The 25,669-nt window shown below is 45.9% G+C and overlaps 1 non-coding gene across 1 annotated transcript; it reads left to right on the forward strand.

The window, feature by feature from the left end:
- Window positions 1-3,213: 3,213 nt before the first annotated feature.
- LOC127197417 (small nucleolar RNA SNORA17) lies at window positions 3,214-3,347 on the forward strand. The gene has a single exon (XR_007831671.1). It is a non-coding gene; the product is annotated as a small nucleolar RNA SNORA17 (small nucleolar RNA).
- Window positions 3,348-25,669: the final 22,322 nt, after the last annotated feature.

Raw genomic sequence — 25,669 nt, forward strand, 5'->3', positions numbered from 1 at the left:
CTGTGAAGTTGATTTCTTGTTCTGCTACCCCCACTCCCACACCAAGCACTGAGAGAAGTCATTTCCTCATCACATGCGGTCTGTTGGGACTGTCGATCAGAGCAATCTTGGGCCTACCTGGTCCCAAGACTGGGGTCTGGCCAACCATAGAACTGACCCCATTTTCCTGCCTCCAGTGACTGGGCCAAGACAAGAACATTTGCATCCACCAGGACCAATAGAGCCATCCGTGGATGCTGCGATCATGTGATCCTTGAGAGATGCTCATTTTCTTGCATGATGGGTAATTAGGGTTCTGTAAGGGTGGGACTGCCAGAGGCCATCTTTACCAACCCAGGAAGAGAAGAACTTCCCAGAAGGAAGGCAGAGGCAAGAGTGAAAAGATGACAGGGTCTGCCTCCACTTTTTTTTTTTTTCACCTGTGAACAGCTAGTATTTAAACAGCTCAACACTTTGACTTGCAAGTTATAGACTCGAGAAAAAAAAAATTAAATTTCTATCACTTGCAACCCAAACAGACCTGACTGATGAAGTCAAGCCAAGGCAAGGTGTCAGGTCACATCTGTCCAAGAGACTCAAGAAATCTTTTCACAATGACATTCATTGCAAGGGGAGATCAGGACAGCCTAGGGCTCAGGGAGCATTTGGTGAAAGACAAACACTAGGCCCAGAAAAAAAAAAAAAAAAAGACTTTCCTTTCTCACTGTCATTCTTGTTAGTTACCTAGGATCAGAGTCACTCTAAAATTCACATTCTAGCCCATGGTGGGTGCAAGCTAGGTCTCTTGGTGTCATCTAACTGATCTAACTTTGAAGGCACAGGCTTGCCTCAATATTCTTAAAATAAAAATCCCCCACATGGGTGTCAATCATGTAGCCAATTAAGAGGCCTCCGAATGACAAGCCACCAATCGTCAAGGTATGTTAAAGACACAGAGGAAGTGTCTGATACTTGGGATAATTAGTCTGTCATCTGCTGTCTGGCCAGTCCTGCTTGCCAGAAGAAATATGGGGGAGTCCAGGGCTATTTTAACAGGTGATTTAGGGAGCAGGTACCCCGAGTTCTCACTTGCTTGGTCCAGAGCATGGAGACTGGGGCAAAATGTGTGTGTGTGTGTGTGTGTGTGTGTGTGTGTGTGTGTCTGTCTGTCTGTCTATGTCTATATGTGTGTGGGTATCTGTGTATGTATGCCTGTGTGTTTGTATGTGTATGTATATGTGACTTGTGGATTGATGTGTGCATTTCTACATGTGTTTGTTTCCGTATTTGTATGTTTCTGTGTGTGTGTTTGTGTCTATATGTGTGTGGGTATCTGTGTATGATGTCTGTGTGTGTGGGTTTTTTTTTTTTTTTTTTTTTTTTTTTTTCGAGACAGGGTTTCTCTGTGTAGCCTTGGCCATCCTGGACTCACTTTGTAGACCAGGCTGGCCTCGAACTCACAGTGATCCGCCTGCCTCTGCCTCCCGAATGCTGGGATTAAAGGCGTGCGCCACCACGCCCGGCTTGTCTGTGTGTTTTTATGTGTATGCATATGTGACTGTGTGGGTTGGTGTTTCTGATACCTAAAGATGGCCGAGGAGCGCTTCCATCATGGAGTTTTATGTGTTTATAACCCTCAGACCTCCTTTCTACAGCACATCTTCCTTTAAGAGGCTTTAGAGCAATGGTTCTCAACCTGTGGTTTACATATCAGATATTTACATTACAATTTATAACCACAGGGAAATTGCAGTTATGATGTAGCAGCAAAATAACTTTATGGTTAGGGGCCACCACACAAGGAACTGTATTACAGGGTCACAGTATTAGAAAGGTTGAGAACCATTGCTCTAGACAATTTGGCCACCAGTTACTTCCTTGCCTTCCCTCCAGATCTGAGCTTTTGAATGCATGGATTAAGCATCAGATTTTTTTCCTCCCTAACTCCCTTTTCCAGTGACCCACAGATGTCCTCAATAAACACTAATCACCTTTCTCGCCCAGGATGCCAAGAGAGCACTAGTGAAAGATGCTACTCTGCTCCCAGAGACTAAACAGAGAACTATGCCCAATTCATGAAGAACTGGGCCCCTCCCGCCCACATCCTCCTTGGGAAAGAGGGCCCTCAGTGTGCCACTGTGAGAGCTGCAAAATAACACTATAAAAATGTTTATATACACATGAGGTCCCCCAAGGCAATCTATATGACAAATTAAGCATGCTGGAAGCACACTGAGAATTTTTTAAAAAACTACTATTGCTGGCACCTTGTTGGAAAGAACTGTGGGTGGTTTGAGGAAATACTTCAGCATCCAGCTTGAAACTTGTGATGGAATCAGCCACCTTCCCAAGAATGTGAAGCCAGTGAGCATGAGGCTTTTACATGGTAGGATGAGAGGTACAAGCCTAGGCTGGAAGGGCATGGCTTTACATGACAGGATGTGGAGGCTAAGAGGCAGTCACTGCCCTCCCAGCCTCCCCCCACCCAGCGTGAAGCCTTCTCTCCAGCTCTGGCTATTACTACCATAGGAATTATCACTGTCCAAGAGGTTTACGGCAGGTTTGTTTTCTTTTAGAGTTCTAGAAGCCAGACTCTTACAGAGCTAAACCCAATGTTTAAGTGTTGGCAGAGCTATGCTTCCTGTGGAAAGTCTCAAGGTCAGTGTGTCTCTCGACTTTTCTCTAGTTTCTTGAGCAGTGTTCCTCGGCTCATGGCCTCACCTCCACCTTTCAGGCTAGCATCATGGCATCTTCCTTATTTTTAAAAAATTTAATATTAGATTATAAATTTTATTTTATGCGTATGGGTGTTTTGTCTGCATGCATGTCTGTGCACGCACCACCATGTGTGTGCCCGGTGCATACAAAGGCCAGAAGAGGATGTAAGATCGCCTGGGACTGGAGTCACAGGGAGCTGTAAGCTGTCATGTGGGTGCTAGGAATCAAACCTAGGTCCTCTGAAAGACCAGCCAAGTGTGATTAACCACCGAGCCACTTCTCCAGCCCCAGCATCTTCCTTCTTGCCGTGTTCCCCTTTGGTCCCACCACAGAAGATTCTTCTTTTCTGGGTGTGACAGATTTCCTTATGTCTCACAAGGACATTGGTGTTATGCTAAGCCTAAGTGGATAATTCACCCATTCCTGATTGTGTGAACATCTGCAAAGATCTTTATTCTTTATCATGTACCATGTACAAGATAAAGCTGCTGATACTTAAGACCTGTTGTCTTTAAGGATGCCTCTAGAAGCATTGCAGGTGTGGCTGTTGTGTCACACGTGTGTCAATAGGTAGCAGAGAGGAGAGAGAGGCTATGTCTATGCTCAGTGTTCTGACCTCTGACCATTGGAGTGATTAGTAGCCTAACACTCCCTGAGTGAGCCTGAGACGGCCATCATTCTGGCACCAGGGGGCTCGGACAGGGAGCTAACCTGATATGACCACCGGTCTGGCACCATGTGAGCCCAGATGGGCTCCCAGGACAGGAAACAAGCCAAAGACTATAAGAACCCTACTTGAGACCACAGATCCCAGGCTGGAGTGAGCCCAAGACAGGACTCAGCCTGAGACAAATGACCCTTGGGCAAGCCAGGTGAGGAGTGAACCCAAGAAAACCACCAGACTAGTGCCATGGGGGCTGGACAGGGAGCTAGCCTTAGATGACCACCAGACTGGCTCAGCATAGGGCTTGGCTTGGGGGGCGTGGTGCAGACCATGCCTGAGATGACTACTTCCTGTTAGTTGAAAGAATTTTAGGGCAAACATAAGGGTGGGCAACCAATGGCTATTAACGGGACTGAAGAGAGCCCAAGAAAATTTGGCTTTCAGTTTGCTGCATTGCAGTTCTCCACAGAAACAAAATGCTAATCATTCAGCCCTAAGAACGGTTTTTAAAGTGTGTATGTGTGTGTGTGTGTGTGTGTGTGTGTACATATGCATAACACAGTGCGATCATGAGGTCAGAGGTTAACTCTGTAGTGTTATATCTCTCCTTCCGTCTTTATATGGGTTCTGGAGATCAAACACAGGCATCCAGATGTGCATAGTAAGTGTCTTTACCTGCAGAGTTATCTCGCTAACCCCTCCCCCCAGTCTTTAACATAGGCATGGCTCCCCCCACTCCCCAGGGACTTCACACAGAGTGTGTTCCCATTGTGAAGAAGAATAAAAAGAGAAGACAGGAAAGTAGAAGACAGGAAAGGGCAGGAGGACCTAGAAATATCCTTTAAGGACACAGAAGAGCCAGGTGTGGTGGCGCACGCCTGTGATCCCAACACAGGGCCAGCAGAGACAGGTGGATTGCTATGAGTTCAAGGCCAGTCTGGTCTACAAAACAAGCCCAGCCTCTTTTAAACAGAGAAACCCTGTTTCAAAAAACAAACAAACAAACAAACAAACAAAAACAAATTTGCTCTCCTGCAGTTGGTATTATGGTGACATGCCTTTCCTGTACCCGAGTCATGGTTTTGAGTATGTTATTAAAGTCTCTCTGGCTTTATTTCCCCACTTGAAAAATGGGCATAATACCAGGCTTTCTAAATTTCAAGATGGCAGTTTGCAGCGCTTCTGAACTCAGCCTATTGGTTTGAGCCTATACTCATTTTGTTGATTCTTTTATCCTGGAAGGCTGTGGAAAGATCACTGATACTTTTAATACTGTGATTAATAGTCACAGCTTCAGTCATGTGATTTAAATAATTTACCAATTTAAATATCACAGTTCAATGGTTTTTAATGTATTCACAGAATTGCACATCCATCACTACAATCACTTTCACAATAGCCCCTCAAAGGAAGCTCCATGCCCATTAGCTGTCATTCTTTGTCTTCCTTAAACTTGCCTGTTCTGTATATTTCATACAAATGGAATCATATACCATGTCTGGGATCTTCTTTCACTTAGCATCATGTTTTCAAGGCCCATCCATGTTAGAGCAGGTGTCGGTGCGTCATTTCTTTTTTGGCCTGGTTGCTATTCGGCGGTATGGATATGAATCATTTTATCTATTCATTCATCCACTGAGGATTGGTTTTCCCTTTTGTGTGTGTGTGTGTGTGTGTGTGTGTGTGTGTGTGTGTGTGTGTAGTTATTTCCTCTGTGTTGAGGCTTTCCCTCCACAAGACTTAGGAAGTAAATGAAATTTACAAGACTCAGGAAGTAAACAAAATTTACAGTCTCTGAAAGCACTAGAAATTAAATTCACAAAGTCTCTCTCTCCCCAGAGTTTTATAAGCAGAAACAAATGCTTGGAAAAAGAGACTCTCTAATCCGGGGAGTTGCATACACGTCACAGAGGGAGTGCCACACCTTGAGTACCCATGAGTCACTGTCCGTGCTGATGTGGGTTTCTCGGTAATGCAGCTAGCTGCCTTTGGTTATCCATGCTCCCATTGGTAACCCATCACCTATCCTCCTGAAACCAACCCCAATAAACTCAACCTACATTTGACTGTAATTTTTTTTTTTTTTTTTTTTTTTTTTTTTTTTTTTTTTTTTTGGTCTGTCACCAATACTCTCATCTGGGATGAGTGGACATTTGTCATATCTCCCCAGGAAAAGTCACATGATTCTTTTATTTATCATATTTTTTAAAAAAACTGCTATGAACAGCTCCTGGGGGACTTGCATTTTCTTTCCTGTTGGCTATGTAGCTAGAGGTAGAACTACCTGACTGTGTGTTAATTTGAACACTCCATTTATAGCATTTTGCAGAAGTGCAGGAGTATTTTATACAGTAGCTACACTCTCTACAGCCAGGTCACCCTGACCACCTACGGCTTCATCTAGGGGGACCACACCGCCTTGCAATGCTGTCAGTAGCATATGCTGACTCTAGTTTCCCCATAGCTGCGCCAATGGCCACTGTTATCTGGTTTCCCACTACAGCCATCCTGCTGAGAGTGATGTAGTGTCATCCTGTGCCTTGGATAGCATTCTCCTGGTGTCAGTGCTGGTGGCCATCTTTGCCTGTTGGCGATTGATATGTCTTATTTGGGAAGATGTCTTATTCAAATGCTTTGCCATTTGAAGTTGGGACATCGTTGTTTATTGTTGAATTATAAGAGTTCATTATATAGTCTAGATTGAAATGCCTTAATGGCCTGGGATAGCAGTGGCAGGTTCCTGAGAGACAGGGCCAGGAGGTCAGGAGATAAGGAGACAAGTTTGGGATTGGGAGATTGCATACAAGCTGCATGTTACTCCAAGCGTGCTTATTAAGTACAGCATTTTATATGCAGCTTTTAGGGGAGAAGTGGGACTGTGTCAATGGAAAGCTATCATATAAGGGGACAAAGTCAGCAGGGAGCCAATCAAGCAACATTGCCCCAAAGCAACACAGAGTATCCCTCCTGCAGCACAGACAACACACAGCCATCTTGGGAGTAATAACTGTAGCTCCTTAGGGTGGGCAGAGTCGGGTTCTCAGGAACTGAAAACCAAAGCTTCAATTCCCCCAAGGCCCTGGCCCTAGGCCATTACTGCCTCTGCCAAGTAGATTCCTGATTTTAGAGAAGAAACTGTGTTCTGTTTTCTATACGTCAGAGCCTCAGGGAAAAACTCCCAGGTAATTACTGACTCTGCCAAGCGTGTTCCTAGTTTAGAGAAGGAGCTATATTCCCCATAGCCCAGGGCCTCGGGGAAAGCTTTGGGTCAACCCAGCCCTCAGCATCTTACTGGATAGATGACTTACAAATGTTTTCTCCCTTTCTATGGACTGTCTTTTCCTTTTCTTAATGGCATCCTTTGATCACAAGTGCTAACTCTAATGGAGTCCAACTGACTTTTTTCCCCCTGCTTATTGATTTTGTCTGTAATGTCAAAATGAATAAAGCATTTCCTAATGCCGCATTGTGACACTTTTCTTTTTATCCTAAGACTCCCAGAGTTTTCATTCTGGTGTTGTTGATGACCAGGTCAAATTAACGTTTTAATGTAATGTGAGATAGGAGCCTGACACCACTGTTCTCAGTGGATATTCAGTTGATTTGTCTTGCAACTCTTCTTGCCAGTCAGCTGACCACACATGTGGCAGTTTCATTAGGGACCCTCTATTCTCTTCCCTCCTATAGGCTTCTCTTCAGGTAGAAGGTGCCACAATTCGATGACCCTAGCATCTAAAATCAGAAAAAAATTTTTTTGAATTTTGTTTTTCTTTCTTGAGATTATTTGGCTATTCTGGGGCCCTTGCTTTTCCACTGGAATTTAGGCTCTGTTTCCCAATGTGGTCAAAAGAGAGATGCGAGATTCAGTAGGGTATACATTGATTCTGTAGATCAACTTAGGGAGTACTGTCACCCCAACAATGCCAAGTCCTTCAGCACAGGGCATAGTTCCCATTTAACTATATTTTTCAGAAAGTATTCATAGATTTCACCTTAATAAAGTTTATACTTGTTAATTTGTTCCTATCTCATGATGTGGTAAATACATTCGTTTTCATAATTTTGCTTTCAAAGTCCATTGCTAGTCTACAGAAATACACTTGCTTGTCATGCATGGCTTGTCTACAAATGAAACCTTGCTGCATGGGGTTTGTTGTTCTAATGTTCTTTTGTGTGCTGTTTAGGACTTTCTCTTACAAGATCATGCTGCATGCATAATCTTCCTTAATCAAAATGATTAATCTTTCATTCACTGACCTACATGTCTCGTGAATGGATGCTGAATATTGTCAAATGCTTTACGGTAAACTCAATGACACAGTTTCTTAGAGCTCTCTCATTGTTTCTCTTAAGGAAAAAAAGTCCCTGGACCACTTCACTGATTTTAGCTCCACTTTCAAGCAAGGAACTGCATGGCACTGACTTTGGAAGATCCAAAAAGAGATTGGCAACCACTGTCCTTCACATCACTAACTCCAACAGAGCTCCCACTTGGGGCCTAGATGAACCATTTTCTGATGGTTTAAAAGGCTCAAGGCTGACTCGCCTTGTAATCCAAGAGTTGGGTTTCATGACAACCTAATGGCATTCTTCCTTTGCTCTTTGGGGGATGGGAGCTAGAATAGGATTTTTTTTCTCATCTCAAACATTGTTTTCCTCTTATTTCTACTCACAAACATTTGAACCTGAACATAAGGACTATTATCAACTGGTTTGTGAGTTTTTTTCCCCACGAATTTGATTATTTATATAATTTTAATAATTTTATACAATCTTTCATAATTTCGTCCATGCAGTTGAGGATTAAGTTCTTTGAGATGAAGTTTTCAATTTCTCTTGAGCTATTCAGAAAACCAAATAACATGTTTGCCCCACAGCACAGGCTCAACATACACATTTGACAGGTAACACGTGCCTTTTAGCAAAATTGTCACATGTGGACCTTGGACTGTCCATTGCCACATTCCTAAGTGTTTGTAGGAAACTGAGCAGCAGGGCAGGGTGATGCCAATACTCAAGTAAGATAAGACACCGAGACTTGCATCCTAGGTCACCAGGGTACCTGGTTTCAGCTGTCCACTGCAGCAAGAGGGTTTAAATTAACCAAAAGTAGTGTTGAAAGAGAAGGGACGTTGCCATGACAACATTCTTTCAGGACTTCCTGAGAACAGAGAGGTTTGATCCCAGAGCCTTTGTTGGTGTCTCATGTCACAATGCAGATCGCTCCACACAGTATTGCCTGCCTTCTCTGATGCAATTTGAGAAGACATGTTGGCTAAGTATTCCATGGTACATCATTCAGTGACAATGTCATATAACCTTCCCCAGTAGGGTCCAATAGACATCCCTTGTCTCAGAGAGGCCAGTGATAACATGACAAAGGGTTTTTTTCTTTCTTTCTTTTTTTTCTTTTTTCTTTTCTTTTCTTTTTTTTTTTTTTCATGACAAAGTTTTTTGAGCTAAGATATTTTATTCAGGCAGGCTCTGCAGATAAAGACAGCTGCCACTAAGCATTGTGTTGTCAAAAGAAAAGCTCGTGCCTCAAAGGAATAAGAGACACAGTTATTGCAGGAGCAAAATTATGAATGACGATGGCCCAGGACATTTAGATCTACTTCAATAAAACGTGCCAATGTGGAATATAATGTTTCAATTGTGGAGTTTTATAGTAACAGAACAAAGAGAGTTATAAATCAAGATATTTTTTAACAATTTGTTGTTGGAAACATCAGAGGGGCTCCTGCAGAAATATGAGGAGTCTCTCCTATAAGCCGCCTATGCTATCTGATGACATTCGTAGCTTTTCAGGAAGTGGAAGGTAGTGCTGTATGGTTATTTATCTGTTAACCACAGGTGTTAGGACAGACACACGGATGGGCATGGAATGGCTATGGGCGGGGGGGGGGGGGGGGGGGGGGGGGGGGGGGGGGAGCTAAGGTTAGCCCCTAAATTAAAGATAAAGGCTAGTTAGGGTTTGGACGTACAACATTCCAACTTCTCTCCGTAGCACTAGAGCTTTAGTCAGTCAGTCGGTTGCACAGCTCCTTTCCAGGAATTGGTGTTCACACTGGCGACCTGAGTTCAAGCCCTGGAACCTGCGTGGTGGGTGGAGAGACTAGGTTGCCCCAAGTTATGCACCAGACACATTTACCCTTGTCCTGTTGTCATTATTGTTAATGGAGTGTCCGGCGCCCTATGCATCTAAGCTCTCAAGTCAGACAGTCCTTGGGTTTAGTTTCTCCCATAAAGTGGGTGGGACTTCCTGTTTTTGTCTTATGGGAGTAACCCGGACAGCCGTGAGCCATTTTGCACAAAGGGTGCCATTGCACACTCAGGCAAAGTGCTCTGGTATCGGCACTGATGGGCATATGTGGGGTTCAGGAATCCTTCCAGCCATGCGGGTTCTAATGAGGATTCCTCACAGGTGCCCAGAGCACATCAGGTGCTTTCCTTGGAGCTGTTAATGCAAAGGAGCGGAAGCTATCCTCTGCCTCCAAGCTTGGCTCTCTGCAGCAGAGAAGGGAGGAGAATCATTTCCTGTGGTTTGGGACTTCCTAAGAGAAACAACGAGAGAGCGCTAAGAAATGGTGTCATTCTCTGGTGCCCCATATTTGACGACCTCCTCTTGGTGGGGAGCGCTGATGGTACTCAAAGAAAGAATAGGCAAGCTACCAAGATGAGACTTGATAGCCTGTGACCATAAAGTGGGGGAGGAGATCCCCCTCGGACATGGACCTAGAAGAGGGGAATAGGGTGGGGGTGGGAGGGAGGGAGGAACGGGAGGATACAAGTGATGAGATAACAAAAGAGTTGTAATCTGAATAAATTAATAAAAAAGAAAGAAATAGTGTCATTGAGTTTACTGTAAAGCATTTGACAAAATCGAGCATCTTTTCAAGAGGCATGTAGGTCAGTGAATGAATGATTAATAATTTTGATTAAGGCAGAATATGCACGCAGTGTGAGTCCCAGGACGTGGTCTGCTCTCCTGGGAGCATCGGCAGAAAAGCTTCCCGCACAAGTGGCATTCGAGTGGATCTAGACGAATGAACAATTGACCAGGAGAGGAGAGAAATGCTCTTGGAGTTTGTTTCTTTACCCGCAACTCCACAATAAGGAGAGCAACGTTCTCATAGCGAGCAGAATGGCATAAGGTCCAAGGGTATAAAGTTCTAACATGGTTTGGTTCAATCTCACTCTGCATGAAAGTTTTGAGGAAAATAATAGAAATTGTATCATTAAAATAATAGCAAGTAACTTTTAAGCTAAAGTCTATTTTTAAAAATTGTCTTCGAAATGGCAGTTACAGCCAAACGTGGTCACAAGAGAAGGCATTTTGAGTGATGCGTGGCCTGTTCCCTGTACTCAACACAATGCGGGGGCGGGGGAGTGGGGGGGGGTCATCCTTAGCCTGAAGAGTGTGCGGACCAAAGAGACAAGGGGATGATTCACAAATCTAAATCTCTGGGACTCATCTTCTGAGGAGAGACAGCAGTGTAAAGACCGGAAGAAGCACTGGCTCCTCCCATCATTAAAGCGGTAGCAAGGATTAAACCCATGCCCCAGTGCATGCTGGGCTAGGGCTCTACGGCTAACTCACAGCCAGGGCCCGCTGATTGTTTCTTAAAGGGGGAGTCTGAGATTGTATTAAGGAACGGTGTGAGACATGGAGGGAGGGACATTTGGATTGAGTGGCCAGTCCCTCACTGCCCAAAGGCCTTGCTTTTAAGTGTCAGGGTATGTGGTCAAACTCATGAAGCACAGAAATTCATGAAAGCCATGATGACTGTGACCTGAAGTTTCAAGTGGAGAGTTTCACATTTTAATAATGAATCATTCAAAACCAGGTGTGGTGGCATCTATCTTTAACCCTAGCTCTTGGGAGGCAGAGGCAATGGGATGTCTGCAAGTCTGAGGCCAGCCTGGTCTACATACTGAGTTCCAGGACAGCTAGGGCTATGTAGGCTTTGTAGAGAAACCGTGTCTCAAGAAAAGAAGAAAAGAAGAAAGGAAGGAAGGAAGGAAGGAAGGAAGGAAGGAAGATTCAGATTATTACAATAGCTTGGTATTAATATATAGCATATACAATAACTATTTTTAAAAATTAAATAACAATGTACATATATTCTTCACACCCAAATCTAATAGACATCAACATAGTAGGCTTTTCTTTGAACCTTGAGTTTAGGAGGTTGGCTTTCTTTCTTCCCTTTTCTTTCTTTCTTTCTTTCTTTCTTTCTTTTCTTTCTTTCTAATAAAAAGTTACTGATGGTGCTAAAGCTTCACAGCCTTGAAATTGTACACTTTGGCTACACTCACAGTCTTATAAACAAAAGCTAGATTTCAGGGCGTGGGGGGCCATGCAAACACTGAAACAGATCACCGAGGAATAAGTTTATTAGAAAAGTTATTAGCACCATGGACAGACAGACAGCAAGGCATGGTCTCCAAAGAGAGGACTCGGGGCACCCTGGCAAGAAGTAGGGTTTTTTGTTTTGTTTGGGTTTTTAAAAAAATACTTTTCTGAGGATGCAGGACGTTTCACACACAAGCATGCGGCCAGGCTCTCTGATTCGCCGTAGGGGTCAGGGAAGGGAGTAGGGAACCAGACGTGTGGTGCCCATACCCTCACTGGTGTTATTTCAGCCCACTTTCCTAAGTGAGAGACCCTGGCCCAGGGTGTCTGTCACCTAGGGGTTCATAGACAACATCTCAGGAGGGAGTAGAAGCTTCTGAAGATATTGTATCCTAGACAGAGGCTGGATTCTCAAGGCCTTCGGCCCTCGAGGGACTGATCACTCAGTCCAAATATCTCTCCTTTCCCATCACACACGTTCTATTCTTAAATGAGTGCCCTTAGAATTTTAGGAAACCGATATCGCACCACGTGATTTCATGCCTCACATGATTTGCTTAGTATATACCAAGGTGTATCTCCAGTTTTGGAGGTTCATCCCCTATGTTTCCACGGTGCTCCTATCCCTCCCTACCTCCCCCATCCCCTATCCCCGCGAGACTGAGACTTGGGTCTAGTGATTCTGCCTCTGGAGCTCTCTCTGGAGAAATCATCTGTGGACTTGCCTGAATGTCACTGAAGAGCAGATGATAACAGTAAAAGAAAAAAGTGTTCAGAATCATGAGGGCCACCCAAACTAGTAGTGCCTTAAACCATTGGTAGAAGCTATTCTGCTCCTGAATCTTCAATGTGGGCAAAGCCCAGCCCTGTCCCCTACAGCATCAGCTGAAGTGGCCCAGAATCCAGCCCCCGTCACAAGTGGTCAATAGTCATGTATGACTCTTTTTCACCTAAGAAAACTTTACACAACCCTAGGTATGTGGGTGCATAGTGTATATACGACAGGTATATAAATCAAACATTTACTGACGATAAATCATAGAGAAGTTCATTTTAAAACAATTCTTTGAAAGACATGTATGTGCAGTTTTGCCACTTATTAAATAGGAAAGCAATTTAGCAACTACTGAGGTGAATGTGCTTGCTTGGTTATTTTAGGATAAAAAATGAAATCTTGATAGTGCAGGATATAGAGTTCCTCAAAGGTGTCCAGAGTTGACTGATATTTTGATTTTAGAGTCATCAATGCTGAGACTGCTGTTTCACATCAGTATGTGGTACGGATGACGTAAGGCTATGTAGGCTCATTTCAGAATAAAACTGGAACTTGGAAGTCTAGCAAACTAAGATTCCTTTAACAATTTTTTAAATGAAACTCAAATCAGCAGTTCAAAAATTAAGTTTTAAAATTCTTTCCTATAATTAATCCATTGTGTTTCTACAGGAGACTAAAATTATATATGTACAGTAAAAACAACAGCAACAAAACCCAAAACGCTGTGGTTTGCATCAATACATCTGGAACCTGCGCCCCGGCATTCCGGGTTGCACTCGCTGGCAGTGCATGCTGTGAGGCATGCATGCTGCACAGAGCTCGTGTTGTGTCTTTAGAACCAAGGCTGCAGGGAAGCCTCACAGTGCAACACAGACAAGAACAGACTCCCCAGAATACTCTTCACTCATTAGGCAGCTGAACTGATTTGGGAGTTGTTGTGTGTTCAGAAACCTTTCATTGTTAACATCTTTTGTAACAACCGCATTCAATTGTAGTTTAAAAAGTTGAAGACCAGGGCGTTTGCCTGTGGTTTTTTTCCCCCCTTCAGTCATTGACGACCTCAAAACGGTGGTGGTAAATGTCCTGAGACAGCAAAGCAAATGGACAAGGAGTTTTAATGATCTATCTCAGAAGCTGTGTGCATTCAGCGATGCCCCAATCCACTCACTGAAGCTGGCTCAAATGTCACCCAGGTTTGGGAGGAGCAGACACAGAGAAAGCATCCTAAGTCCACTTAGGAATGTTCAAGAAGAGAGTCTCAGTTACATAAATGTGAGATGGGACGCATTTGAGCCAGGTGCTTTTAGGAAATACAATCTGCCACTACACACACACACACACACACACACACACACACACACACACACCAAGACAAAACAAAAACAAACAAAAAGCTGGGTGGTGGTGACACACTCCTTTAATCTCAGCACTCAGGAGGCAGAGGCAAGTGGATCTCTGGGTCCAAAGCCAGCCTGATCCACAGAGCAAGTTCCAGCACAGCCAGGACTACACTGAGAAACCCTGTCTCTAAAAACAAAAAAGTATTATCCGTTACTTTCATTCAACAACAACAACAAAGCTGTAAAGGGGCAAGTATCTTCTCTCCACACGGAAGGGCAATTCCACGGAGGATGAGAAGGACAGGGTCTAAGAGGATGGACTTCTCATGGGCGTCCGTGTATGATCAGATGACATTTCTCCCAGATGCAGAGAACATCTTCCTCCCACACAGAATGATGAGAGACAAGCACACAAGAAAATCTTAACATCTTTCTTTCTCATAAATACATAAAGCCTGGTGCTTCCTTCCCAGAACTTGATTGCTGTGCCACGGAGATGCTCTTATGCTCCCTCTTCCTCTGCAGCATGGTGGCTGAAGGAACACACCTGAAGTGGAGGCTGGGTGCCCTCTGAGTCACCTGTGGTGAGATACTTTGCTGTGCTTCCGTTTCCTTATGTGGACAACGATGCTAATCTCAGGGCGTGTAATATTTTGTAAACAGCAAATGTGCTCATTCACGGACCTCACTTACATTTGACAAGTGTACTGTAAAATCAATAGCAGCCCTAATTACAAAGTAGAATGCATTCAGAAAGCTGGAAGTGGCTTGCACCTGATCCAGATTTATTTGTGAACACCCCCCAGGATCTACCTAGCAGGGCCACATCCTTAAGAGCGGGCTGCCTCATCTTTCAACTGTTGTAGACAGGTGCCAGTAACGCTCTTGACGTGCTCATAGTCTGCAGACAAGGAAGCAGCTGGGCAGGGCTTGAGTAAGGAGTGGAGAGATCAAGGGTCTCTGATTGCATATGAGCTCTCATCCCATGTCTCCATCTTTCTTGAGTCTTGCTCGGGACAAAGCTCCCCACTCTATGAAGATCCCTCCCAGTGGAGAGGCAGAGAGGACTCAACGCTACATCTTCCAATGGAGAATGGCTTAGGTTTCTGCCTTTGCCAACTAGGCGACCTTGAGCAATTTCCCCCAATAAGTTAAAGGTCCCCATGTCTCTTTTATTGCGGGAATTTAGCATATGTCTAACCTGCCTTTGAATTGGGAGGGAGGGCGTTTCCATAGCGACAGAAGTACCAGGTGTTAAGTCTCCCTTTCCAGCATCCAGGATCTGGCCTACATAGGGATCTCCTGAATCTGGGGAAAGTTCAAGCTGGGACAGAGCCCCTTGGGGCAATTCCTGGGATCACCGAGCTTGGAACGGGGTGCCACATTGGATAGCCAAAGAGCCGGAAGGCAGGATGCTTTTTGCCACTGTCACTCATCCATGTCCGTCCGGACATTTTCCTCAGGGGCTTCGGGTTATACTCATTTCCTCTCCCCTACTCCAGGGGAAACGCATGACCTGGCCATGAGCTCTCTGGGGACTTTTGTTTGTTTTTTTGTTTTCCTCATTTTTGAGATTAGAGAGCCCAAACCAGAGTTACACGCTGGCAGCTAGAAGGCGGGCCTCTGATGTTAAACTGTATCTCTCTGCGTTTGCCCTCTGCATCTCGGGATAGAAACGGCTCCACAAGAGGGCAGTGCAAGAAAATCGAGATGGGGACCAGAAGAGATGCCCTCCCTGGCAAACCAAGCATCCTAACTGGGCCTCCTGGCTGAGCGGCGCGATACCCCAGCGGGCGGAGCCGCTGCGCTTTGAAGTCACGAGGCCACACGGTGGCGCTGGCGCACCGCCCTCCGGCCGACTAAGCAAGTCTAGGGATGCCCCGGGCGGGGACAGGCCAGGGTGCAGAGCAGGCGCCTTGACTCACTCGTTGCCCACCAGCCTAGGAACACAGTGCCCACTTTCATGCCTTGGAACCCATTTGCCACCCTGCATTTGAGCCTCTTGGAGGTAGGCAAAGGGGTCTTCTTTACCAACTGAAAAGCTGAGGTTTAGCTTCAATGGTGAAACCTCTGGCAAGGCACTTCCTGAAGGGAAGAAAGCTGTTAGAGGAAAGAGATCCTTTGGGATTTATTCCCAGTGGTTCCTAGAAAGTGCCACAACCTACGAGATCAAAGCTAAACATTTTGCAGGGAGCATGAGAGGCTCGGGATTGGCCCTAGCATCAGTGAGCAGAGCTGACAGTCAACGTTGGCTTAAACTTCCAAGCTTAAAGTCACCCTCTTATTAGAAGGAAAAGGAACTCCCCAAATCCCATCTTCCTTCCTTATACACAGGAAAATGGAAATGCCTTTAACTTAGTTCTGATCTTGAAGACAAGCAAGGATGATGAATTTGGGAGTGACAATATGAAAGGAACGCGGATCCCTGACTCAGCTTATGGGGCAGGCTCTCTCACCTAAAGAGAGCTAGCTGTTGGAGTGAAATAAATGGCCTTTAAGCCACTGTGCTTGGAGGTTGAGGCGCGCACTGCTCTTTCTATTGCTGTAATGAACTCTAGAGATAAATCAGTTTATAAAGAAAAGACTTGTTTTGCCTCACAGTTTTCAAGTTTTCCATCCGGTTGGCCTAAATGCTTTTGGGTCTGTGGTAAGACAGCGATCTTGGTGGGAGCACACAGACTAGGAGATCTGTTAACCCCATGACGTCTGGAAGGGAGGAGGGAGAGGGGGGCTGATTCCCAGTGCCCTTCTTCAAGGGCATACTCCTAACGACTTCTTCCTGCCAGCTCCCTACCTACCACTAGTGCATTGGTTGGGAACCAAGCCTTTAACATAAGGGCCTTTGGCAGAAACCAACAGTCCAAAGTTTAGCAAGGGAAAGGTCATCTGTCCGATATGGTACCGTATCAAAATTGCTTTAGGTTCATTTGAGGCAAACGCAGCAAAATCCCGGTGGCAGAATCAACTAACTACTGATTCTGATTGGGTAACAGGATCCTGGTTAGGTAGGTATGATAGGTAGCTTATGCTGTCGGCTTACAGGATGTAGAATCACCTGGCAGACGAGCCTCCAAACACACTTACAGGGGAGTAGTTTGATTAGATTACCTGAGGTGCAAAGACCTGCCTTGAGCAGAATTGCAGACGCCCTCTGCTTCCTGCCTGCAAATGCAATGTGACCAGCTACCACCTCAAGCCCTTGCCACTGTGGCTTCCCTGCCATGATAGACTGTGCCCTGAAGCTGTGAGCCAAGATGAATCCTTTCTCCCTTAAGTTACTCTCTTCAGGATATCACCACAGCAACAGAGTGGCTAACACAGGACAGTAGGAGAAGGGAAGTTTCAGGGATGCAGGAAGAGGATGACAGGACCCAAGTTCTGAACCCAAGGCATGAGACTTTGAGGCTGCTTTTTTTCCTCAAATATAGACGTGTGTGTGTGTGTGTGTGTGTGTGTGTGTGTGTTTTCCATCCGCACACCATTAGCATAGCCCACTTCATCAAGAAAAATAAGCTTAAATAGTTCTTAGCAAACTGTCTGGGGAGGGCTTTTCAAACCTCAGGGTCTGCCATAAGTTTACTTTCCTGTGAATTGGACACCATTCAAAGCTACCTTACACATGCATGTACACACACACACACACACACACACACACATGCATGCACACATGCACATCTCTTCTGTCTATTCTGAAATATCGTCAGATAACTATGGACAATTTCTTACCATGTATTTTCTCAGAAACCTGTCAGAGTCTCTGCGACCCTCTCCCTTCTTGAACCCTGCCTTTATTGCATCTAGGAGGTTAGGTTCAAACTTCATTCCTAATCACATCTCCAGTAGTTTCTTGAGGGGATGTGTTGTACCCTTGTCACCACACACCTTTGTTTCCCATTTCTGACTTCTTCACTTCCACTCTGGACCTCATGCCTCATGGCTGTTCCCATTCATTGGCCTGAATCTACAGCCAGGTCCATTCCGGTGACGGTTGGCAAACACCAACGTGGGAAGGATGACCTCGCTCCATGGTGCTGCCGATTGCTTAAAACATTGCTATTGAGAGCCCCTGCTCCCAGGAGTCCTTCACTCCAGGACACTGCCGAGTCTGTGACTGCCCTAGCTAGGCTCTCTCACCTCCTACCTGACTTTTCTCACCCTCTGGTTCTGCATCTTATGGTTTCTCTCTCTCTCCATCATCCTCACCTCCTCGTGCTATCTAGTCTTCATCTCACCAAGTGGCCCCACGTTGTTGGCCAATGTCTACAGCCCACTGCTCTACTCTCATTCGATGCTTTGCTCTAGAATAGTGCTTCTCAACCTGAGGTCACAACCCCCTGCATATCAGATATTTGCATTGCAATTCCTAACAGCAGCAAAATTACAGTTATGATGAATTAATGAAATAATTTTACGGTTGGGGGTCACCACCACAGGAGGAACTGTATTAAACGATCAGAGCGTTAAGTTGGTTAAGAACTACTGCTCTAGAGCTCTTTATTTCTTTTTAAACCACCCTCCCCTTTATTTTTCCCCCAGAGAATTTTGCCTATCATAAACAAACACACAAATATACAGGAAAGCACACAGAGTCTCTCTCTGTCTGGCCAACTCACAACTCAAAACAAACAAAGGCTCCTTTCCTCTCTCCAACCACACACAAGCCTGGTCCGAGCATTCCTTTTGCTGAAATCTCTGAGCATCTCTTTACTGGCCTGTGCTCATCTCTGTTGCCATGGCTACCAGGCCCTTGGGGACCTGCCTCACCCCCTCCATTTCATACGAACCTACCACTTGCCCACAACACCACCCGAGCAATTCATACCCAGCTACTTGGTGTTCTCTGAATGGGCCCAGCTCAGCTCCTCATCTTTACACGTCTGTCCTCACAGAGACCTCTAGCCTCTCTCTTCACTCTGCCTAGTGGCTGCTGACTCTGCAGGCTTGGAGCTGCCTCTTGCTCCTTGTGTGGTCTGTTGCAGTGAGAGGCTCCTCTAGCACTTGCTGATGCTCCTTGGAGCAAGAACACATGCAGTGCACTGTTGTGCCTGGCCAAGCACGACAGGAGGCATGCTTTCAAGGCATCGTGTTAAGTGGCCAAATGAATGTGTGAGCATCATCGCTCATCTAGCAAGGTAGACCCAAAGGAGCAGTTTGGGGGCTGAGGGAGTAACAGTGGTAGACTGTTTGCTTAGGAAGTATGAGGCCCCCGTGTTCAATCCCACACCAGCACCACAGGAAACAAATAAGCAGGAAAATTGGCTTGGAAGGGTCAAAGAAAAGGAATGAAGGCCCAAGAAGCAGCCCGAAACTGCAGGGCTAGAGACTAAAAAGGACGTCAGAGCAGCAGGTTTTTGGGCAGCGAAGACACCCATTGGCATATCTCTTTGTCCAACAGCCACAGAGGACACATACTGAGGATAAAAACCACATAGCTTTCAAGCGCTTTGACTACACCCAGCTGTGTCTCCTGTGACTGCCCTTGCCAGTCAGTGGGATGGCTCTGAGCACTATGGTGGCCCAGGTGGATGGAGCAGCCAGTCCTTCCGAGAAAGCTCTTAGGGCTTGGGGCTGAAAATGGAAAGCTCTGGGTTAGGACTCATTTCATGACTACTCATAGCTAATTGGCTCCACCTGGCCATATGGTCCTACCCTAGTACAAGGGACCTAGGAAGTGCAATCCTAGGTTCCCAGCAGAGGTGGGAACTTAAAATCCTCAGGCACAGCCTAAAGACTAATTAACTGGAAACCAAAAGGAAGCGTGCCACGAAAAGGAGGTTTTCTGAGTACGAGGCAATGCCGCCGACTGCCCTGCAAACACAAGGGCTCTGATTTTGGCTGGATGTGAATAGAGCAACCCTGCCCCCGCCCTCCCCCCTCGTTTCAGTTCCTTGTCTCATCGCTGTGAGCTTAGAGCTTAGAGAAGGAGGAGCAGGGTGTGTGTGGCTCACAGTCCAAGGAGAGAAGCCCATCACGGTGAGGTGTCATGGCTGGAGGAGTGTGGGGTCACACTGCATCCACAGTCAGGAAGCAAAGTGTGTTGAACACCTGTGCTTAAAAACAATGGCATGTATGTGTATGCAGTGTGCATGCATGTGTACTTGTGTGTTTACATGTATGTGGGCACATGCATGTGTAGGTGCTAAGGCATCTGCGTGTACACACAGGGAAGTCGGGTTGATATTGCATTTCTCCCTTGATCACTCTCTGATTCGAGCCTAGATTTGGGTCGTCTAAGTAGTCAGCTCACTCACCCCACTGCACCCCCATACACTGGTATTACAGGCAGCCACCATGCCTGCCTAAAACCCATACCCTTCCATGGCAAGTGCTTTACCTACTGAGCCATTCTTCTGGGCATCCCTCCCTTTTTCTCTTTTACTCAGCCCAGCAGTTAGGATGGACTTTCTGTTCCACTTAACGCAGACTAGGTAATGCCTCACACACATGCGCAGAGGCTTGTCTCCTCAGTGACTCTAGATCCTGTCACCTGGCAGTCAATACTAACTGTCCCAGCACCTCAGGAGTGTCCCTCTCTTGCCTCTGCAGCTACCCAACCCCACCCAGCCTTACAATTCCACAACCACCACCCCTGCCCCTTGGTAAGAACAGCCAGGTGGGACATCTCTGCTCCCTTTCCTTTGGCCATGGAATCCTATTTTCCATGTCACAAAACTCTATGTTTTCTGATGACCTCCAGCCATTTTTCAGTTGATGTAGCCTTCTCCTTCCTGGCGACAAGTCCTTTCTCTTCCCCTGTGTTCCCCATTCACTCAGGATTTCCAAGGTCCCCACAAAGGTACTCCACCCTGAAAGAGAAGAAAAAGAAAAGAAAAGAAAAGAAAGAAGAGAAAGAAAGAAAAGAAGAAAGAAAAAAGAAAGAAAAAGAAGAAGAAGAACGAAAAAAGAAAGAAAGAAGAAGAAGAAAAGAAGAAAGAAAGAAAGAAAGAAAGAAAGAAAGAAAACAGCACACAAAAAGAATGCAAAAGAGGTAGAAGGACAAGAGAGGCGCAGTCCCCAGTCTATCAAGGCATCCAATACATGTTTACATTGAATCAAATCATCCTGCAAGAGCCTTCCAAGGGAAGGGGGGGAAATCAATGTCTGAGAAATGAGTTCTGGGCTGGGGGGGGGGGAGGGTTTGTCAACGGGGACTTGGCTCACACATCAGCTTCCTGACTCTAGGGGAGCTGGAATTGCAGACATAGAGTAAGAACAATGAGAAGTGGGCCTAACAAAAGACAGGGCACCTGTGTTCTTTCCAGGAGTGGGTGGAGAGCCTCTATCTGTTTTCATGGTCTGGTATTTCAGGTGATGTTGGCTCATAGGTACCTTTACCTTTGAAGAGAAGAGGACGGGGGGCGGGGCATTAGCCGTGTATTAGACTTCTGTACAAAATATCTCGCCATTGTCAGCATATCAGCATGACCCAATGTCTTAGAGAGAAAAGGACAGACACCACAGGAAAAGCAGGATGCTCAGCCTTCCCATCCCATTCCAGTTACCCAGAGGGAGGGCTTGGTACCTTCAGTAGATGTGAGCTTCAAGTCCCTGAAAAGTAAGCCAGACAAGCATCCTGGTCAGCGCCATCACAGCAGAGGCAGCATCTACAGCAGAACGATCGGGAGTTGAATTGTGCACTACCCAGGGAAGTGCGCTGCCCAGGAGAGTGATCTCCAACATGGACGGCTTTAAGGCAGTGGTTCTCAGCCTTGCCAGTGCTGCAACCCTTAAACACAGTTCCTCATGATATGGTGACCTCCAACTGTAAAACTATTTCCATTGCTACTTCATAACTGTAATGTTGCTACTGCTATGAATTATAGTATAAATATCTGATATGCAGGAGATCTGACATGTGACCCTCAAAGGGGTTGAGACTCCATGTTAAGAACTGCGGCTTTAAGAGAACTAAGAGCTAGTGATGCTAGAAGGTTGATTCAGGGTTTCCTCAGAAATGCTGGAACACGTGAAACAACATCTATATTTGTTTGATGGCCAACCATGTATCCTCTCTGACGTGACTGCCCATCACCCTATATCTCTGCATTGTCCAATACAGAGGCCTCTACGCCTTTAGTCACCTGTGACCACCCGGCTTGGGAAACAGCTCCTGAGACCAAAGACCTGAATGTATCCCATTTTAGCCAGAGTCTTGCTACATAGCCCAGGCTGACCTGGAACTTGGGATCCTCCTGCTGTAGCCTCCCTCAGCCGGAGGTACAGATGTGCACCATTGCACATCTGTACAAACACAAAACACACATCAGATTTCCAAGACTGTAGAAAGAAAAAAGCACTATCAAAGAGTCTGTTAGCATTTCTCTATTGATTAGCATTCAAAATCAGTATCTCTGATATATCTCACTAAGCAAAGTTTATACTTTAAAATAATTCTACCATCTCTTTTGACTTTTAAGAAATGTAGTTACTAGAAAACTTTAAGCTAACCTACGGATAACAGCAGATTCCTATGCACGGTTCTAGAAGCCTAGGGTGGATTTGGGTAAGATTAGCGGCTCTCACATTTCACTGACAAAGCTGCAAATTATAGCATTTGACCAAATCCTACCCGGGGAAAATTCTCACAAAGTTGGCATTTGAAGTTAGGCTTGTTTAATTTTTGTTTCTCCATATTTTTTTTTCTTCTTTTCCTCTCAAACTTAAGACTACAAACAAAATGAAAAGCAGCTTTTTAAAAAAATGTTGTTTGTGTGTGCTGGGAATTGAACTTGGAGGCCTCAAGCGTGCTAGTCACGTGTTCCACTACCAAGAAACACTCCCAGCCACAAAAGCATCTTATTTATTCCACAAACTGATCTCCAAACCCACCTAAATTACATCGCACTTGCCGCTCTGTATTTTACACACACACACACACACACACACACACACACAGAGTTACACTCCCCTCTATAGGGACCAACATTTTCCCATGTGTAAAGAGACATGCTTGATTGCTAGATTAAGCAACAGAAATTAATTATTACAGTAATTACTCGGCCACTAAATGTTTGAATGCTAGACCCGGACATAGCCGTCCTGGGAGCCACCTTCAGTTTCCGAATATATTAGCTTTGACAAGGCGGCTGGAGCACTGTATTTTTAAGCTGCTTTCTGGAGCTGCACTGTGCCAGTGAGAGCCAGGTGCATCTGCTGTGGCTGGGGGATGGGGACTCTATACCTCATGGCATAGGGGGAAAAATACATGGACTTCCAGCACCCAGCTCCCCAGGCCTGAAATCAGCTGTCTGAAGGTTAAAAAAAAAAAAAAAAAAAAAAAAAAAAAAAAAAAAAAAAAAAACCTTCAGCCTTCAGGATGGCCACTTAGCGGAGGGTGGACAGGTGCCCAGCTGGGTGATGGCTGAAACTAGAAAATAGCTGGTAGGAAGAGCCCAAATTCATACCATGGGCTCTGAAGCAAGGCAGCTGTCAATCGGAAATCCCAAACCTGAGGAAGATCATGCTAAGTGATCCACGCATGAGCTGTGCTGCCTGAGCGATGCAAGCCAACGCCTTTTGAATTTCTCTCCTTTTCAGAGCCTAGGCCTCTAGGCCCCCAGGGGCCAGCTCTGCTTGCTCAATTTTTTCCCCCTTAGGACAAATTCTATTCTTGGTGAAAACAGACCTCCTTCAGGGAATACCTCTAGCTCAGGACTAAAGATTTCAAAAGGTGACTATGCTGTGGGTCTTGTCTAGCAAGTGAACAAGAAGCCCCCTGCTTGACACTCACGTCTCCTGCGTTGCTACCACCAGGCACTGCCCTCACTCGGGAAGCTGAAACAGGCCCAGATGATTGCAGGAGCAAAATCACGAGGTGAAAACCGCATGCATGCAGTCGTTCTTGTGCATCTTGAAGTGCACTTTGAGCTCACACCATGGAGGTTTCTGCAGAACATTTTGCACTTGTGTTTCATGAATCTCCCTGCCCTTCCCCTGCCCCCCAGGTAAACCAGACATCAACATCTGGGGTCATCAAATAATTCACCCTGTCACAAGCCTTTGGTTCTTGCCTTATCAGGAAAAGACCAGACTGCGCGTCAGACACTACGTGCCCGGATGTCTGAAAGGAGGGTGTGTCCCCTCTGAAGCTTCCCCCCTGTGGGTCAAGGTGGAGAGCACCTGATGTTCTCCAGTCAGTGAGGCCTCCAGGCAAGCCCGGAATCATTTACCCCAGGTGAGTCCTGCTTTCCTTAAAGCACGGCACTGCCTATGGATAAAGAGCAATTGGTAATAACGGGGCGGGACCTGGAATGCTGGGGTTCGGGGCTGAATATCTTAGGATGTTATTTTATTTAGTCCTTACCTAGTCATTTTAAATCTATTTCCTGAGTGATTGTGAACTTGACAGATTCAATGTGAAGCTTCCGTGCCAGTCCACAGCCACGGACAGAGTATAGGAAGCCACGTGGGGCCTGACCACCTTTACTCACTGTGTCTGTAGCCGTGGCGGAGATGGAAGGCATTCCTCTTTGATTTCCTCTGGCTGCGAAGGCTCTTTCTACCAGTGGATGCTGTCAAAGATCAGGGGAATTTGCCTTGAAAACTGAAGAGGGAGGTAGGGGAGAGTCTTGGCCTTTCACACTCCCCATAGATACTTCTGGAGTGTGGGCTATGTCATTTCTCCAAGATGCTCCACTGAGAGTCAGGTGTACATGGTGTAGAGGTATACATGGTGTAAGGGGTACATGGTGTGCAGGTGTGCATGGTATAAGGGGTACATGGTGTGCAGGTGTACATGGTGTGCAGGTGTACAAGAGCTTAACATCCCCTCTGTGGGTTTTGTTCTTTCTTTGTACATCTGTCACTGACTCCTCTCCCCTCTTCCTGGATCATCATGACTCCACCCTCCATCACTTCCCCCCCCCCCCCCCACCCCTGTGTGCCCACAAGTCACACCCTTGTCTCTTGAGGGTTCTTTTTCCAGCTGACTGACGTCAAGCTGCTTTGTGACCACATCTTACAGATGCCGGTGTCAGCAAGTTAGTTGCCTTGAAGTTTGACTTCCCTGTGTGCCAGAGCCGGGACTCCTAACACTCTGTTTGACCCCGGAGTACCTAGTGGAGTGGGGACTTGTAGGGTGCTGTGGGAATGTGTTGTGGACAGCTGTCCTCTGGGAGCTGGGGATGGGCTACTCCTTGTCTACAGCACTGTCCTTGGCTACAGAAGATAGTTCCTAAGTCTTCTGTTCTTCATGGCCCTCGATCTCCCTTTGGATGGGCCTCAACGACAGACTGTGGAGGCTGAATCCCTCGTATGGTCAAAGTAAAATCCAACACAGACATCTTGTCCCTGGAGGAAAGATACTCAGATTGGGGCATCAGGGAAATTATGTCTCTGAAGCTCCTGTCCCTCTGTGCGTACTAGGGCTCCCCAGGGATTTGCCAGTCCCCACCTCCCTGGGGCTGAGATTATGAATGCGTGCCATCTCATGCACTTGGTTTTTTCACGTGTGTTCAGGGGATCAAACTGAAGCCTCCAAATTTACGAGGCAAGCATGTTGCCATTTGAGCTATTTCTTCAGCCCCCATGACTAAGGTCTTGAACCTGCTAGACTAATCCCAGGGGTAGTCTTTGGAAGACCCTGGAAGGTTTTCCATATTCCACAGCCATTCCAGCACTACTTCCTAACCGTCCCTCCACTGAAGTAACCGGTAGCACAGGCCTAAGACAGACATCAAGGAGCCCAAAGCCAATATTATTTCCCTTGTGTTGCAAACGCCTCAGGAAGTGGCAATTTACATGGTCAATTAGTGGGCAGAAGTCTTTGGAGCTTGCCTTATAAACAGAAAGAAGCTTTGGGAAACTGCTCAACACGTCAGCTTTCTTAGATTTCAGAT

This window comes from Acomys russatus, chromosome 1 (genome assembly GCF_903995435.1).
Source record: "Acomys russatus chromosome 1, mAcoRus1.1, whole genome shotgun sequence".
Lineage (NCBI taxonomy): Eukaryota > Metazoa > Chordata > Mammalia > Rodentia > Muridae > Acomys > Acomys russatus.